At 41.3% G+C, this 14,989-nt stretch overlaps 1 protein-coding gene across 1 annotated transcript in view; it reads left to right on the top strand.

Moving 5' to 3' along the window:
- The first annotated feature begins 821 nt into the window (after nucleotides 1-821).
- LOC103249797 (cytochrome c oxidase assembly factor 1 homolog) overlaps nucleotides 822-14,989 on the top strand; it is a 102,900-nt gene continuing 88,732 nt past the window's right edge. Inside the window, exon 1 of the mRNA XM_008048419.2 lies at nucleotides 822-858. The gene's annotated coding sequence lies outside the window, so the exon portion shown is untranslated. The remainder of the gene's footprint in view (nucleotides 859-14,989) is intronic.

The following is a 14,989-nucleotide window of genomic DNA, read 5'->3' on the forward strand; positions in this document are numbered from 1 at the left end:
GAATGCTTCAGATTAAAATTAATTAGTCTTGGACTCATTGCTTCGTGGAGGAAAGGAACTTGGACTTCAAACTTGACATCAAGATGATGATAATAGTGGTGATAACAACCTAATGATCGAGATGAAGATACTCAGAGCTAACATTTACTGAGCAGTTACAAAGTGCCAGACACCATTCTCAGTGCTTGACATCCTCAAAACCACTCTATGAGGGAAAAGCTTTTAGGATCCATTTGACTTCTAAACTCCATGAGAACAGAGACTACTGGGTTAGCTTTTTTCTTACCCCTGTGATCTCTGGGGCAGAATAGGCATTTGATTTGGCGAATAAAACAAAATTTAGTGTTGCCAATTTCTCAGCCGAAAGGGGCGGAATGGATTTCAGGGCCAGAGTGGGACTCGCAGGACCCGAGACTTAGCGTCCTTAGAGGACGGCAGAAGCGCCGGGTCCCCGCGACGAGCAACGGGAGCCAGGGGCTGACATTTCCTCGGCGAGGGCAACTGGCTAACGGGATGCAGGGGAAAAAAAAAGAGCGGAGATCAGAGGCGGCGAACCCCTTCCCCGCGTGGGTTCAAGCGTCTGAGAAGCAGAAGCCACGCGATGCAGGCGATCTCCGCCATGAGCCAGCAGGCCGGTAGACCCCGGTTGGCATTCAGAAGCCTGGGTGCACCGCCATCCTCCGTGTATGTCGACACTCTAGCCCTGAGAGGAGGAGATGCCGGAAGTCTTGACTGCTCCTCCCTGGGCGCTTCCGCCCCTGTAGGCTTGTTCCGCTGACTCCGCACGCGCGGAAGGACTCCCCCCACCCGGAAGGGCTCCCCACGTTTTCCGCTGCGTGGTACGTCTGTCGTTGACAGGTTAGTTTTTCTCGGGAGTGAGAGGCTCCGTCACTCCCTACAAACCTGATGGCCGCGTTTTTGCGCGGGTTGGGCTGCTGGGGGGGTGGGGGAGTTCTTTCAGGGGTCACCTCCCAGCGGTTCGTGCCGTCGCCAGGTCTCTGTAGGTCGCGACCTTTCTCCGCCGCATCATTGGTGACCGGGAACCTGCCGCGGCTCTGCGCCCTGGGATGCCGCCAGGTGCCCCTGCTCGCTCGCAGTTAGAGGCTGCGTGAACCTCACCGTGTCCTGCAGTTGTTGCTGAGCGTCCCCAACAGCACATTTCGGAAGGTCCTCTTCGAGGAACTGGAGCTGGACACTTTTACCGGTGGTCCTAAATTCTAACACTCGGAGTACCCTCCCCAGGTTATTGTAGGACATAATGTTCTGGTTTGCTGGTTTACAGTGTTTTTTGTCCCCCCACCACACTCGAAGAATAGAAAACCCTTCCGACAGGGGCTGACTGCAGAAGTGAGTTTTAGTGTGGGGAACGGTGCGTGCCCATTTGTATGCACTGGTGTCTGTGAATCAGTGTGTGTGTTGCGGGGTGGTGCTGTGTATAGTTTTAGGAAATCCATAGAAAGTCTGATAATTTGATAGCCTGCTTCTCCACTCTTCCCCCTAATTCTTTCCCATTCCCCCTGATGTGTATGCTCTGCTTTCAAGGTGATTCACCTTTGGATCGAAGTAGCAAATCACTGCTTACACTTTGCACATTTCGAACGTAGATGTGATTGTGTTCTTCCTGTGCTCAAAATCCTACTGGCCTTCCGTCGCCTTTAAGGTGATAACATTTCTTAGCCTGGCTTCAAGGCCCTTGGAGGTGTTTCTCCTGAAATTTTTCAGTCTCTTCTTTTATGGAAAACACACCCACGGATACACTCTCATTGTGCTCCCGCTCTGCCAGTCTGCAGTATTTTTACCTCTTTGGACACGTCAGAATTTTATTTGCTTTACCCAAGTTTTTATTTTTATTTTTCCATTCAGCCAGAACCTGTTGAATTTTCCCAGGCGCTGTTTTAAGAACTGGGGATTTGGGCGAGGGGGCGGCGACGATCTTAAGTCCTTTAAAAAAGAATAGCAGCTTTACGGACATATAGTTCATATACCATATAATTTATTTACCATTTAAAATGTACAGCGGGCTGGGCACGGTGGTTCACACCTGTAATCCCAGCACTTTGGGAGGCCTAGGCGGGAGGATTGTTTGAGCCCAGGAGTTCGAGACCAGCCTGAGCAACATAGGGAGACCTTGACTTTACAAAAAAAAAAAAAAGCCAGGTGTGGCGGTGGATGCCTATAGTCCCAGCTTCTCAGGAGGCTGACACAGATCACCTGAGCCCAGGAGGGGAGGCTGCTGTTGATCGAGCCACTTCACTCCTTTTGTTTCCTTTCATTGTTGTTTTAGTGACAGAGAGTGAGAATCGAGACTCTGACAAAAAAAAAGTACAGAAATTTTTAGTACCCACACAAAGTTGTACAACCATCACCACAATTGTAGAATATTTTCATCACTCCCCCCCAAATATTTTCTTTATTACTTAATTAGCAGACTCTCCTGATTTCCCCATCCTCCATTCCAATCCCGAAGCAACTACTAATTTACAATCTGTACCTTTGCCTGTTCTAGATTATTCATATAAATAAAAGCATGATACAAATGAAATTCATGTGTGATCTTTTCAATTGGCTTCTTTCACTTAGCATTCATATTCATCCATGTTGTAGCACCTATCAGTACTTTATTTCATTTTATTACTGGATAGTCTTTTATTGTATATACCCTTTTATTTATCCATTGGTCAGTTGGTGGACATTTAGGTTGTTTTCACCTTTTGGCTTTTATGAACAGTGCTGGTGTGAACATCATATTTTCATTTCTCTTGGTTATATGCCTAGGAGTGCAATTGCTACGTCATGTGGTAACTGTTTAATGTTTTAAGAAACTACCAGACTGTTTCCCAAAGCATCATTCTGCATCATTTTACATTCCCATCAGCAGTGTATTAGGGTTCTGACTTCTTGTCAACACTTGTCATGATCTGTCTCTCTGGTTCTACCCATCCTAGTGGATATGAAGTGTGTGTCATTGTGTTTTTTTTCTTTTGTTTTTAATTGACACATAATAATTGTTCACGTTTATGGAATACAGAATGATATTTTGATACGTATATACAATGTGTAGTAATCAAATCTGATAATTAGCATATCAGTCACCCCAAACATTTATCATTTCTTTGTGTGTGTACATTCAAAATCCTCTTTTTTTTTGAGTCAGAATCTCACTTTGTTACATGGGCTGGAGTGAAATGACACTCATGACCTCTAGGACTCAGGTGACCTTTCTGCCTCAACCTCCTGAGTAGCTGGGACTGCAGGCATGTATCACCATGCTTGACTAATTTTTTGATTTTTTTGTAGAGATGAGGTTTTGCTATATTGCCCAGGCAGGTCTTGAACTGCTTGGCTCAAGCAATCCTCCCTCCTTGACCTCCCAAAGTGCTGCTCCCGGCCCAAAATTTCCTCTTGTAGGCTTTTGAAAATATCGTGGTTTTGATTTGCATTTCTGTCTTCTTTAAAGAAATGTTTATTCAGATGCTTTGCTTCCTTTTAAATTAGGTTGTCTTTTTATCATTGAGTTGCAAGAATTCTAGACACAAGTCGCTTATTCTAGACACAAGTCGCTTATGACTATCTTGTAGATTATGCTAGAGTTCCTTTAAATGAAAAGCACGTGAGGTTAATGTTCACTTACCCTGGAGAACTTCTTGTAGGTGTGTGGGAATAGTTCAGAGAGTGTTGTTTCCCAATAATTTTTACATGGAAGGCCAGGCCCAGGAAAAAATGCCGTGCAGAACCTAGGAGGAACATCGTAAGACTTGAAAAATGAAGCAGGAGGAAACTTTATATAATTTGTCCATTCCCTGTTGATTTTTGTCTTTATTGATTTTTAGGAGTTTTTTAATTTAGGGATATTAAGCTATTGAGTGTTAGATATTTTCAATTTATTTAGTTAACTTTGTTTTATATCTTTTACTATACTGTTGTTTTACATTTTTGTGTAGTCAGGACTGTCAGTCTTTTCCTTTAAAGGCTTCTGGGTGGTAGTTTAGGATATTCTTAAATTATAGAAGTTATAGAAACTGATACAGTAGTTCCCTGATTAGTGTGACATCTGAGTCCCTGGTATTATATTTAGTCTTACGGTGCCTCCTTATCTCTTTTCCTTGAAAAATAAACTATAATCTGCTTCAACTTTGTTAATTCATTCAATTTTCTATTTCCGGCTCTAAGAAGTTATCTTATTTTCTTGTTCGTGCTTAATATACTGTGTTAGATTTGTGAGAGCCGTATTGGACAGTTGGTCACCAGATAGTAGGTACTAATTTCATGCTAGCAGACATTTATTTGAAGATTTAGTGTGTTTAGAGCTTGAGTACAGCTATTCTGTCCTGTATTGATTGGGGCATGCTGGGAAAGTAGTTTGATAAAGTCCGATTAACATTGTTTTGTATTTGTTTTTCTTATTTGATTGGTTAAAAGACGGGAATAGTTCAGATATTTTTAGAGACTGAACATTTTGAGAATGTGAAGAAAGCTATATACCACAGCTCCTTAGTATAATTTGTATTTCTCTATTGCATATAATGTCCAAGACTTCATTTCTTCCCCCTGGTCTGATTCTAGTTAGGACTCCGTTTTTTAAAAAAATTGTGTTTAGAATATACATAACATAAAATTTATCATTGTAACCATTTTTAAGTGTACAATTCATTGTCATTAAATACTTTTACACTTTTGTGTAACTATCATTACCATCCCTCTCTGAAACAGTTTCATCTTTACAAACTGTGAAATTTTTTACCCATTAAATAATAAATCTCCATCTCCTCCCCCCCACTTCTAGCCCCTGACAAACCACCATTATACTTTTGTCTCTATGAATATGACTACTCTAGGGAACTCATGTAAGTGGAATCATATAATATTTGTCCTTGTGTGTCTGGTTTATTTTATTTACCATAATGTCTTCAAGGTTAATTCATGTTGTACGTAATTCAATTCATGAATAAAGGAGTGAATTACATGTCAGTAATTCATGTTGTAGATGTTTGGATTGTTGCCACATTTTGGCCGTTGTGAATGTTTGCTGCTATGAACACTGGTATACACATATCTGTTTGAGTTCCTACTTTCATTCTTTTAGGTATATATACCCAGAAGTGGACTTGCTAGATGATAGGGCAATTTTCTTATTTTTTTGAGGAAATTCTTGTATGCTTTAGTGTTTTTTTGTCATTTACATGAAATCAGATGTAAAATAATTGTGTAATTTAGTCATGCATTAGCACATTTACCTTTCGAAAAATATAAATTCAAAGGGCTATTTTCTAGTTGAAAGGATGTAGGCGTTTTTGTTGTAGGACTGGGAGGTCTTAACATTTAAAAATTGTTAGAATTTAGACTAAATAAAAGGTTTATCTTGGATAAGTTTCCCAAGTCCTAAACATCTCAATTATCCAAGATTTTTTTCTCCCATAATACTGCTTTCTGTGATTTAATCTTTTTTTTAACAATAAAAACAAATTTATTAAGAGGGATAGTAATGAAATTTATTGAGAGAAATAGTTGGCCTGGTGCATTGGCTCCTGCCTGTAATCTCAGCATTTTGGGAGGCCTTGGCAGGAGAATTGCTTGAGCCCAGGAGTTTGAGATCACCCTGGGCAACATAGCGAAACCTCATCTCAACAGAAAAATTAAAAAAAAATTTGCTGGGCATGGTGGCGTCTGTTGTCCCAGCTACTCAGGAGGCTGAGGCGGGAGGATCACCTGAGCCCAGGAGATCGAGACTTGCAGTGAGCCATGATCACGCCACTGTACTCTAGCCTTGGGAGACAGAGTGAGACCCCAATTTAAAAAAAAACAAAACATTGTTGGAAAAAAAAAGGTCAAATACCAAATCCCGGTAAGCAAGTAACTGGAGCAATTTATAGACTGGCTCCTAGTAGAATGTTTAGGCTGTGGGGGAACGCTTAATACCTATCAGGAATCTGGAATTCCCTTTCTCGCTTTGCTGGTAATTTTTCAACATGGGACACTAAGGTCCAAAGGGCGGGTAAGTACTAAGTGCTAGAGCAGGACATGAAAAGCCTCATAAGCTATTAAGAGTTAGGAATATATTGAGAATGTGACATCTTCCCTAGAGCAGAGTAGAATTACTCCAGGCCACAGACAAGCCCAAGTCAGCCCTAAATACACGTGAGTCTACCAGTTCAGAAGGGCCACAAGATAATTCCAGAATTTCCCCTCACCCCACCAAACTTTTCCCCATCTTGTTCAAGCATGAGTAGGGGGTCCAGGTTGCCTCCCATTTCTCTCCAGGATATACTGGTCTGATTTTTGAAATATAAAATTAAGGAACTAGGACTGGGAATGGTGGCTCACTCCTGTAATCCCAACACTTTGGGAGACTAAGGTGGAAGAATTACTTGAGCCCTGGAGTTGAAGACCAGCCTGGACAGCATAGACCTTGTCTCTACAAAAAAATAAAAATTAGCTGGGCATGGTGGTATGTGCCTGTAGTTCCAGCTACTCAGCAGACTGAGGTGGGAGGATTGCCTGAGCCTAGGAGATTGAGGCTGCTGTGAGCTGTGATCCTGCTGCTGTCCTCCAGACTGAATGACAGAGGAGACCCTGACTCATAAAAGAAAAGAAATTAAGGAACTAGCTCAGGCATCTTGAGGGGCTGGCAGCCTCAAGTTTTTGCAGGGCTGGCTGGCTGGCAGGGTAGAGAACCAGTTGAGAGCTGATGGTGCAAAGTAGAATCACCAATTGTGTTGAGACTATGGACACCTTCTTCACACAGGGTGTGATTAAGTCTTTTTTGGGCAAATTACCTCTTATGGCAGACTCTTAACATGGAAGTGAGTTTGCAAACTTGTGTAGTTCTAAAGTTCTGTGAGTTATTTTGGTATAATACTACTCCATTTGCATACTTTTGGCAATTACCTTGATACGCTATTAATATTGCTGCTTCTGACAGGCAAGTTTACTTCCCTGAATGCAAAGATAATCGTGTCATTAATTAGTTTAAGGATGGGAAATTACCAACATTAATCTCTTTTATAACTTTATCATTCTTTTTTCAACTATTCTCTTGTTTTTGGAGCTATAAGTTGTTGTAGGTATAGGGATCCCTCACTTTTTTTTTTTCAGGTTGCCTATTTATTATGAAAACACTTTTATAGGATTGAAAAAATAAAGCAATAAAAGTCTCTTTAGCATTCCAGATGCTAAGCTGTCAACTACTTGTATATTTCTCCAGTTACAATGCTTATACAAATGTATGTGTATCCCCTTTCTTTACACATGGAAACATATCACATGCAATGTTCTGTACTTTGGTTTATCTGAGATTTTTCCACAGCTTCACATATGGAGCAATCTCATTGTTTAAAAAATATCACAGTTTTCATTCCATCTTAGGAACTATCAGTCCCTTATACACAGCTGCAGTGAGGGTGTAATGGACAAGCTCTGTGCATATTTGGAATTATATTTTCAGATAGTTCCTAGGTTTATAACTACTCAGGGAAGATTTACATTTCCTGTATCTTCATGTTTAAACTCTACTCAATTTTTTATTGGGTTGCTGCCTTCTTCTTTTTTTCTTTCTTTTTTATTTTAAATATGTGGGGTACAATTCAGGGTTGGGTAAACAGATGTTCATTATGCAGGTACCCTTGTTGATGGGGTGTGCCCCCCACTCCCCTGGCAGTTTCCCACTACTGCCAGTCCCTATCTTATAGTATCACGATAATTGTTCAGGGTCCACTTATGAGTGAGAACATGTGATACTCAGTTATTTGTTACTGTGATAGATCACTCAGTATTATAAACTCTAAGTCCATCCAAGTAGCTGTGAAGTTCATAATTTTCTCCTGCTTTATGGCTACATAATATTCCATTGCATCTATGTACCACATTTTAAAAATCCAGTCTTCTTTCAGTGGGCAGCATGTTGGTTCCATGTTTTTACTATTGTGGATAATGCTGCAATAAACATGCATACATAGGTATCTTTTTCATAGAATGACTTGAGTTCCTCCAGGAATATTCCCAGTAGGGAGATTGCAGGGTCATGTGGGAGGTCAATTTTTAGATCTTTTAGAAATCACCACACTGTTTTCCACAGAGACTATACTAGTTTACATTCCTACCAACAGTGTAGAAGTGTTCCCTTTTCCCCCCATCCTCTCCAGCATCTGTTTTTTTTTTGCATTATTGATGATAGCCATCCTGACTGGAGTTAGGTGGTATCTCAGTGTGGTTTTAATTTTCATTTCTTTGATGACTAGTGAGGCTGAGCATTTTTTCATGTATCTGTTGGCTGCTCGTGTATCTTCTTTTGAGAAGTATCTATTCATATCTTTTGCCCAATTTGTAATGTGGCTGTTTGTTTTTTTCTTTCTGGCATGTTTGAGTTCCTTGTAGATCCTAGTTGTTAGGCCTTTGTCACACACATTTTTTCCCAGTTTGTGTGCTGTCTCCCTGCTCTCTCAGTGATTTCTTTGGCTTTGCAGAAACTTGGCAGTTTGATGAGGTCCCACTTGTCTATCTATCTTACCTCTTTTGGTATGGGCACTTGGGGTTTTGATTAGGAATTGGTTGCCAGTTCCAATTTCCATAAGGATGTCTTCTGTGTTTTTTAAGGGTCTTATAGTTTGAGGTTTTACGTTTAGGTCTTTGATCCATTTAGAGTTGGTTTTTGTGTATGGTGATAGGTAAGGAGTCTTTGTTTTAATCTTCTGCATGTGGTCAGCCATATTCTCAGCCTCATTTACTGAATAGGTTCTCCTCTTTCCAGTGGTTGATGGTGGAGGCTTCGTCGAAGATGAGATGGTTGAGAAACTGATGTATTGCTGGAATCTCTATCCTGTTCCATTGGTCTATATGCCTGTCCTTGTACCAATACCAGGCTGTTTTGATTATTTTAGCTTTATAATAAAGCTTAAAGTCTGGGAGCATGATGCCTCCTGCTTTGTTGTTGTTGTTGTCGTTGTTGAGGATTGTTTTGGCTATTTGTGGTCTTTTATGTTTCCATACAAATTCCTGTATTGTTGTTTCCAGGTCTGAGAAGAATGCTCTTGGTAATTTAATGGGTATTGTATTAAATCTGTAGGTTACCTTGGGTAGGATGGACATCTTAACAATGTTGACTCTTCCAATCCGTGAGCATGGAATATTTTTTCATTTCATTTCATTTGTGTCATCTTTGATTTCTTTGAGCAGCGTTTTGAAAAGACCTTTTCATTGTAAAGGTCTTTGACTTCTCTGGTTAGGAAGATGCCAAGGTATTTCATTTTTTGTGGCTATTGTGAATGGGATTTTGCTTTTTATTTGGGTTTCTGTTTTATTGTTGGTATATAGGAATGAGACTGTCTTTTGCACATTTATTTTATATGCAGAGACTTTGCCAGAGTGCTTTATCAGTGCAAGGAGGTTTCCGACAGATGTTCTTGGGTTTTCAAGGTATAGATCATGTCGTCTGCAAAGAGGGATAACTTAACTTCCTCTTCTTATTTTGATACCTCTGATTTCCTTCCCTTGTCTGATTGCTCTAGCTAGGACTTCCAATACTATGTTGAACAGGAGGGGTGAGAGTGGGCATTCTTGTTTTGTTCCGGTTTTCAGGGGAAATGGCTCTAATTTTTGTCTGTTTAGCAGTATGTTGGCTGTGGGTTTCTTATAGATGACTCTTACTATTTTGAGGAATGTTCCATCTATACCTAGATGTTTGAGGGTTTTTATCAACAAGGGGTGCTGGATTTTATCAAAAGTTTTCTCCACGTCTAAAGATACAATTGTGTGGTTTTTGTTTTTATATCTGTTGATGTATTTAATTATGTTTATGGTCTTGTGGATGTTGAACCAGCCCTACATCCCCGGGAGGAAGCCTACTTGGTCATGGTGGATGATTTTTGAGATGTTGGATCCGGTTTGCTAGAATCTTGTTTCGAATTTTAGCATCTATGTTCATCAAGGATATTGGCCTGTAATTCTCTTTCTTTGTTGGATCTTTACCCAGTTTGGGAGTCAATGTGATGTTACCTTCATAAAATGATTTGGGTAGAGTTCCATCTTTCTTGATTGCCTGGAATACTTTCAGTAGGATTGGTATCAGTTCCTCCTTGTATGTTTTGTAGAATTCTGATGGAAAGCCTTCTGGTCTAGGGCTTTTTCGGTAGGTAGTTTTCTTATGACAGTGTCTATTTCCTGGGTTGTGATTGGTCTATTTAGGGTCTCAATTTCTTCTTGTTTCAACCTGGGGAGGTTGTGTGATGTAAGAAAGTCTTTTATTTCATTTAGATTTTCAGGTTTGTTTCCATAGAGATGTACATAGTTATCTCTGATAATCTTTTGCATTTCTTTGGGGCCAGTTGTGACTTGATCTTCTGCATTTCTGATTGTGTTTATTTGAACTTTCTCTCTTTTTCTTGGTCAGTCTAGCTAGGGGTCCATCAATTTTGTTTATCCTTTCAAAAAACCAGCTTTTGGTTTCATTGATTTTTTTTTTTTTGTATCATATTTTTGCCTTCTATGTCCCAAATTTGGACTTTTATTTTGGTGATCTAGATTCTTCTGCTGAAGTTAGGGTTTTGGTGTTCTTGCTTTTCCAACTGCCTTAGGTGTTTTGTTAGACTGTTAACTTGTGATCTTTACATTTTCTTTATGTGTGTTCATAGAGATATGACTTCCCCTCTTAGGACTGCTTTCATGGCATCCTAGAGATATTGATTAGATGTTTCTTCATTTTTATTTGTTTCCAAGTATCTTTTAATCTCTGTTTTGATTTCCACATTGACCCAGGAGTTGTTTAGCATCATGGTGTTTAGTGTGCATGTCTTGGTGGGTTTTGGGGGAACTTTATTGGTGTTGATATATATTTTTATTTCACTGTGGCCTAAGAAAGTGCATGGCAGAATTTCAATCTTACGGAATTTGTTTATGCTTGATTTATGGCCAAGGATGTGGTTGATCTTAGAGTATGTTCCATGTGGTAAAGAGTAGAATGTATATTCTATGTTTGTTGGGTGGAGAGTTCTGTAGGTATCAGTTAAGTCCATCTGATCAAGCGTCATGTTGAGGTTTTGGATCTTCTTGTTGACTTTTTGTCTTGATGATCCATCTAGCATTGTTAGTGGGGTGTTTAAGTCCCTGTTATGATAGTGTTAGAGTCAATATCTTTTTTTACCTAGAAGCTGCTTTATGAAAGTTGGTGCTCCTATGTTGGGTGCTAATATGTTTAGGATAGATATTTATTGTTGATGGATTGAACCTTTTATCATTATGTAGTGACCTTCTGTATCTTTTAAAATTTTTCATACCTTAAAGGGAATTTTGTCTGATATTCAGATCGTGACTCCTGCTTTCTTATGTGTTCCATTTGCCTGAAATTTTGCTTCCCTTCCTCTTACTTTGAGTCTGTGAGATCTGGCAAGATGAGTCTCTTGGAGACAATATATTGTTGCCTCATGATATTTTATTTGTTTGTTATTCTATGTCTTTTCAGTGGTGCATTGAGTCCATTTGCGTTCAGACTAATTATTGAGATGTGAGAGTTTATCTCTGTCATGAGGCTCTTATGGAGTTTGTTGTTGCTACTGTTTACTTGTTTATCTGTTTGTTGTCTTTCTTTTGATTTTTGGGTTGATTCATGTGTGCTTTCAGTATTTTTCCTGCATTCTTGTGAAGGGCATTGTTGTTCTTTTTTTCCTTTCTTCTGTGTTTAATACTTTCTTAAGTGTTTCTTGTAGAGCTGGTCTGGAGGCAACTTAAACTCTTAGGGATTGAATGTCTTGGAAGGGTTTTAATTCTCCATCACTGATGAAGCTTAACTTAGCTGGGTAGGTGATTCTCTTTTGAAATTGTTTATCTCTGAGAACTTTGAAGATTGGGCTCCTAGCTTTCTTAGCCTGAAGTGTTTCTGTAGATAAGTCTGCTGCTATTCTAATTGGTCTTCCCTGGTAGGTAGTCTGACCTTTCTCTCTTGTTGCCTTTAGGATTTTTTCTTTGTTACCTTCTTTGTGTAGACGAATTACTATGTGTCTTGGAGTCTTCTCATTTATTGTCTTACAGGACTTCTCTGAATCTCTTGTGTTTGATTGGTCGTGTCACTGATGAGATGAGGGTTTTCTTGGATAATTTCATGGAATATTTGTTCTAGGGTAGTCTCTGTCTATCTGCCTCAGGGATTCCAATTAATCTTAGGTTTGGCCTCTTGAAATAATTGCTCATCTCTTGGAGGTTTTATTCTGTCTTTTAAAACTTCTTTTCAAGCCAGGCTTGGTGGCTCAGCCTGTCATCCCGTGCCTTTGGGAGGCTGAGGTGAGTGGATTGCCTGAGCCCGCGGGTTCGAGACCCGCCTGGGCAGCAAGACCTCATCTCTACAATAAATCAAAAAATCAGCCGGGCGTGGTAGTGCATGCCTGTAATTCTGGCTACTTGGAAGGCTGAGGCGGAAGGATCGCTGGAGCCTAGCAGGTTGAGGCTGCGGTGGCCAGAAGTGGCCACTGTACTCCAGTCTGGGCGACAGAGTGAGACTCCAACTCAAAAACAAACAAACAAAAAAAACACTTCTGTGTTTTTAACAGTTTGGGTTAATTCCATATTTTGGTCCTCAAGCTCTGAGATTCTTTCTTCTGCTTGTTAATTCTACATTCCATGCTTATCAGTTTGTTATTTCTTTCTTTCTTTTTTTTTTGAGTTGGAGTCTCACTCCTTTGCCCAGTCTGGTGTGCCATGGCATGAATACTCACGGCCACCCCAGCATCTACCTTCTGGGCTCCAGCGATCCTCCTCAGCCTTCTGAGTTGCCGGAACTATAGACGCACGCTACCACACCCGGCTGTTTTTAAAAATTTTGTTGTAGAGACGAGGTCATCAAGCTGCCCGGGCTGGTCTCGCACCCGTGGTCTCAGGCAATTCACTTGCCTCGGCCTCCCAAAGTGCTGGGATTACAGGCTAAGCCACCGAACCCAGCCTGTTATTTATTTCATTCACTGTATTCTTTATTGCTGTTATCTCAGTTATCAGCTCCTTCATTTTGTCCTCCTGTCTCTCCTCATTTCTATTTATTCTCTATATTGATATCTTGATATCTGTGTTTGTGGCTTGAGACCAGTCATTCTGGGGGCTCTTTGTTGTTTGCGTTCCGAAGTGTCTATATTCTCAGTGATTGACCTCCCAGGGGTCTGTGTGAGGCCCATATTCTTTTGGTTTTTCTTCATTTGTGTAGGTTTCTCTACTCTTTTTTTTTTTTTTGAGTTGGAGTCTTACTCTGTCACCCAGACTGGAGTGTAGTGGCTGCTCCTGGCCACCGCAGCCTCGACCTGCTGGGCTCCGGTGATACTTCCACCTCAGCCTTCCAAGTAGCTGGAACTACAGGCGTGCGCTACCACGCCTGGCTAATTTTTGATTTATTGTGGAGATGAGGTCTTGCCAAGTTGCCCAGGCGGGTCTCAAACCTGTGTGCTCAGGTAATTCACTCTCCTTAGCCTCCCAAAGCACGGGATTACCGGCTGAGCCACCGAGCCCTCCTCCTCCTTTTTTTAACCTCTTCTTTAATTCTGTTGTTCGGGGATGGGGGGTAGCTTTTGTTTCTGTTTGCTCAATCTCCTATTCTTCCTTATATAGATCTTCTGGTTGTGTTCAATTCTGAAACTGTACTAGGGGTGGGGGCCTGTGCTTTTTGCTGTTTTGAGATTTACTTGAGAGGGGAGCTGTGATTCAGAAACTATCTGCAGATCCCAGTATCCAATGACAGGTGTGCGGGCCCCCTGGAACCCAATTCCCATCACCTTACTATCTGTCCATGCAGTGGGTGTATAGGTTTGCCCCTGAAAGCAGAATGAGGTAAGAAAAAGGAAAAGAATGGAAACAGGAAAGAAGAAGATGAAAGGGAGGTGGAGAGAGAAGAAGGAGGGAAAACAGACAGGTGTACCAACCTACTTGCTGCTGCTACTGCTGTCAAGTCTCTCACTCAGATCTGATGTGTCTGCCTGTTCCGGTGTGGGGGAGGGGCATCTGTCTCTCCAAGTCCGATGAGATAATAGTCTCTGGGTCCCAAGTTGGAGTCTGGGTGGAGCTGGATGGGGCAATGCAAGTGTCCGCCTGGTCCTGGGACTGAGAAGATGGCACCCATTGGCATCCCGACACCAGTGTTGGAACTTTATTCCAGATTTCCATAACCTGCCTTCTTGTGCCGGATCTGCTGCTGCAGGTGATGGCATAAGCCGGGTGCCAGGTGGTGAGGGGTGGCTGTTCTCTGCTGCTTCCTCTCAAGAGAGCCCCAAGAATGGCAGATGATCCTACTACCTGCCCAGATCTCCAATCTCAGGGTGGTGGAGGGTTGCAGTCACCTGCTGAGGAGAGCTCCGGGTGCATGAACCCGAGTCTTCCCTCAGACGGACTTTCACTCACCCACCAACACACACATACTCACACAGAGTCTTTATGGACATTTGCTTTTGCAGAGATTCTTACAGTCCGACCTGCTCCATCACCATCTTGCCCAGAAGTTCAGGGATCCCTCTTTATAGCTGTGGCCTCCCTGGGATCACTGGGAAAATGTAGAAAAACAGACAACAATATGACTCAGTCAAAACTTAGAATACTAAGCTCTTGTGTGGTTTGCCAGATCCTTTCCTTAAGGAAAGACTTTCCTTAGGCTTAAGGAAAGCTCTAAGTAATAAAAGGCAGAGGATTGATATGGATTATGCCCTCTTTACCTCACACCAATTGCAACATCTTTCATGAGCTCCCAGTTTAATATTCTGTCATCACTGTTACAACCCATATCACATTGTGAACAGTAAGTGTATTATCTATCAGGAGAGATGGGAAGAAGGAGTGTTAATGTGACTTTTGCTTTTAGTTTGGGTCTGTTTTTTTATCTGGACTCTCATCTGGTAATGTATCCTCCTTTTTTTTTTTTTTTTTTGAGTTGGAGTCTCACTCCGTTGCCCAGACTGGAATACAGTGGCACGCTCCCGGCCACCTCAGCCTCAACCTGCTGGGCTCCTGCAATCCCTCCGCCCCAGCCTTCCAAGTA

This window comes from Carlito syrichta, unplaced genomic scaffold, assembly GCF_000164805.1.
Source record: "Carlito syrichta isolate Samal-C Ts95f unplaced genomic scaffold, Tarsius_syrichta-2.0.1 Scaffold123436, whole genome shotgun sequence".
In the NCBI taxonomy this organism is placed as follows: Eukaryota; Metazoa; Chordata; class Mammalia; order Primates; family Tarsiidae; genus Carlito; species Carlito syrichta.